This window comes from Oncorhynchus masou, chromosome 14, assembly GCF_036934945.1.
Source record: "Oncorhynchus masou masou isolate Uvic2021 chromosome 14, UVic_Omas_1.1, whole genome shotgun sequence".
Lineage (NCBI taxonomy): Eukaryota > Metazoa > Chordata > Actinopteri > Salmoniformes > Salmonidae > Oncorhynchus > Oncorhynchus masou.
The window spans coordinates 14374983-14378696 of NC_088225.1; the positions used below are offsets into that span (position 1 = coordinate 14374983).

Genomic DNA, 3714 nt, shown 5'->3' on the forward strand with positions numbered 1-3714 from the left:
ACCTCCTGGCAGCTATCATCATCTGAAATTAATTTGTTTTTTTCATGCCACCATTCGGTTCGACCACGGCATAGCGCTATAATAATGTTAATATTTTACCCGTTTTCAATTTATTAGATATAACAGAATGCACATGTCAATGTTTTCAAAGCTTCTTTTTAAAAATAACGTTAAAATACATTTTGTAAAAGTGCATCACTACGATAACGGGGTGTAGTTTTTGCGTCCCTACATGTCCGTTACGAGAATCATTCGAGATGAATTCGTACATGCTGCCTGTTCCTGTATGAACGAACTGCATTTTGTGCTAAATTATGACCAGACCACAAGACTGGACTTTATGGCTTTTAACAAAAACCTACAAAAAAGCTAACCGTTGTCGGCAGGATTCGAACCTGCGCGGGAAGATCCCAATGGATTTCTAGTCCATCGCCTTAACCACTCGGCCACGACAACTTGATAAGAGACCTTTAAAAAATATGTCTAATCTATATAACGTGTAACAAGTTCTTGTTGCAAGTGTTACAATGAAATGTATTTTCCGCATAAGAATTTGTATCGTGATGTAATTTATTTGATTGTAATGTTTTAAATGAGGTGGTATGAAGTTGTCGTGGCCGAGTGGTTAAGGCGATGGACTAGAAATCCATTGGGTTCTTCCCGCGCAGGTTCGAATCCTGCCGACAACGAACACTTAGCCGTGACGATGAGGAATTGTCCACTTTTGGGGACATTGTAACACATACATACAGTAACGTTACGATCAATGATGTATATACATTGTGTTATGATATATATTGTTATATACATTACCAGTCAAAAGTGGACACACCTACTAATTCAAGGGTTTTTCAAAACTATGAAATAACACATATGTATACATGTAATAACCAACAAATGTGTTAAACAAATCTAAATATATTTCTTATTTGAGATTCTTCAAAATAGCCACCCTTTACCTCCTTGATGACAGCTTTGCACACTCTTGGCGTTCTCTCAACCAGCTTCTTGAGGAATGCTTTTCCAACAATCTTGATGTTCCCACATATGCTGAGCACTTGATGGCTGCTTTTCCTTCACTCTGCAGTCCAACTCATCTCAAACCATCTCAATTGGGTTGAGGTTGGGTTATAGTGGAGGCCAGGTCATCTGATGCAGCACTCCATCACTCTCCTTATTGATCAAATAGCCTTTACACATTTTGGAGGTGTGCTTTGGGTCATTGTCCTGTTGAAAAACAAATGATAGCCCCACTAAGCGCAAACCAGATGGGACGGCGTATCTCTGCAGAATTCTGTGGTAGACATGCTGGTTAAGTGTACCTTGAATGCTAAATAAATCACAGACAGTGTCACCAGCAAAGCACCCCAACACCATCACACCCCCTCCTCAATGCTTCACAGTGCGAACTACACATCAAATCAAATCAAATCAAATCAAATTTATTTATATAGCCCTTCGTACATCAGCTGATATCTCAAAGTGCTGTACAGAAACCCAGCCTAAAACCCCAAACAGCAAGCAATGCAGGTGTAGAAGCACGGTGGCTAGGAAAAACTCCCTAGAAAAGCCAAAACCTAGGAAGAAACCTAGAGAGGAACCAGGCTATGTGGGGTGGCCAGTCCTCTTCTGGCTGTGCCGGGTAGAGATTATAACAGAACATGGCCAAGATGTTCAAATGTTCATAAATGACCAGCATGGTCGAATAATAATAAGGCAGAACAGTTGAAACTGGAGCAGCAGCACGGCCAGGTGGACTGGGGACAGCAAGGAGTCATCATGTCAAGTAGTCCTGGGGCATGGTCCTAGGGCCGCGGTTCAGTTGAAACTGGAGCAGCAGCACGGCCAGGTGGACTGGGGACAGCAAGGAGTCATCATGTCAGGTAGTCCTGGGGCATGGTCCTAGGGCTCAGGTCCTCCGAGAGAGAGAAGGAGAGAATTAGAGAACGCACACTTAGATTCACACAGGACACCGAATTGGACAGGAGAAGTACTCCAGATATAACAAACTGACCCCAGCCCCCCGACACATAAACTACTGCAGCATAAATACTGGAGGCTGAGACAGGAGGGGTCAGGAGACACTGTGGCCCCACCCGAGGACACCCCCGGACAGGGCCAAACAGGAAGGATATAACCCCACCCACTATGCCAAAGCACAGCCCCCACACCACTGGGGATCCACTGGGGATCATCCGTTCACATATTCTGAATCTCACAAAGACACGGCGGTTGGAACCAAAAATCTCAAATTTGGACTCATCAGACCAAAGGACAGGTTTCCACCGGTGTAATGTCCAATGCTTGTGTTTCTTGGTCCACGCAAGTTTCTTATTATTATTGGTGTCCTTTACTAGTGCTGTCTTTGCAACAATTCGACAATGAAGGCCTCCTCGTAGTCTCCTCTGAACAGTTGATGCTGAGATATGTCTGTTCCTTGAACTCTGTGAAGAATGTATTTGGGCTGTAATTTCTGAGGCTGGTAACTCAAATGAACTTCTCCTCTGCAGCAGAGGTAAATCTGGGTCTTCCTTTACTGTGGCGGTCCTCCTGAGAGCCAGTTTCATCATAGCGCTTGATGGTTTTTGCGACTGCGTTTGAAGAAACTTTCAAAGTTCTTGACATTTTCCGCATTGACTGACCTTCATGTCTTCAAGTAATGATGGACTGTCATTTCTCTTTGTTTATTTGAACTTGGTCTTCTGTATAGCACCCCTACCTTCTCACAACACAACTCAAACGCACTTAGAAGGAAAGAAATTCCACAAATTATTTTTTAACGAGGCACACCTGTTATCTGAAATACATTCCAGGTGACATTCATAGTTTTGATGTCTTCACTATATTCTACAATGTAGAAAATAGTAAAATAAATAAAAGCCCTTGAATGAGTAGGCCTGTCCAAACTTTTGACTGGTACTGTACATCATGTTATGATGGAGATAAGTCTATGATTGGATACATTGCAACACCAACAAGCCATCTTGTGATATACAGTATGAGATATACAGATTGGTCAGTGCTATCCAGTATCTTTGGGACATTCCTACATTAAACCCTAAACTTAATCACATAGGATTAATTACTCTAACCTTAACCATAGCCCTTACTTAACCCTAAACAACGTCAATGGTGTTTGGCGACGTCCAAATGATCCCGTATAGCACGGACCGATACAGATTATAACCTCTTCTGATGATGTGATTGCAGTAATTGTGGTGGAAGATAAGATTGATCATCACCCCTTTTAAATTAAACATTAAAAAAATGTATTATCAAACCTTTTGAATTTACCAATGCATACCATGGCAGAATACATGTAAAAAAAATAACTTCACCTCTATGACTCTAGGACTAAAATCATGAAGGGGTATGAAGGAACATGAAAAAGGAAGGAGTATGCTTGAATTGGCAAAATAATAATTGAACATTATAACTTGAGAACATGCAGAAAATATCAACAAATGTTAGTTTAAAAAAAGAAAGAAACGCAAGATAGGAACAAGCTAGGTATCATATCTTTTTCCCATTTATAGATATTCATAATACACTTTTGTAGCCTACTTGAGAAAACATAATTTCGGTCTTTTTATTTTTTGCAATTCGACAATAATTGCAAACTTCAGTTCAGAGTGCAATGACTCAATGTATATACAAATCCATTTGCCTGTTCGGGTCTACTGTACTGGAAGAACAGTTACCACGTGACTTCAG

General features: G+C 41.0%; 2 non-coding genes across 2 annotated transcripts; one reads left to right on the forward strand and one right to left on the reverse strand.

Moving 5' to 3' along the window:
- Positions 1-374: 374 nt before the first annotated feature.
- Positions 375-456, reverse strand: trnas-aga (transfer RNA serine (anticodon AGA)). The gene has a single exon. It is a non-coding gene; the product is annotated as a tRNA-Ser (tRNA).
- A 151-nt stretch (positions 457-607) lies between these two features.
- trnas-aga (transfer RNA serine (anticodon AGA)) lies at positions 608-689 on the forward strand. The gene has a single exon. It is a non-coding gene; the product is annotated as a tRNA-Ser (tRNA).
- The last annotated feature ends 3025 nt before the right edge of the window (positions 690-3714 follow it).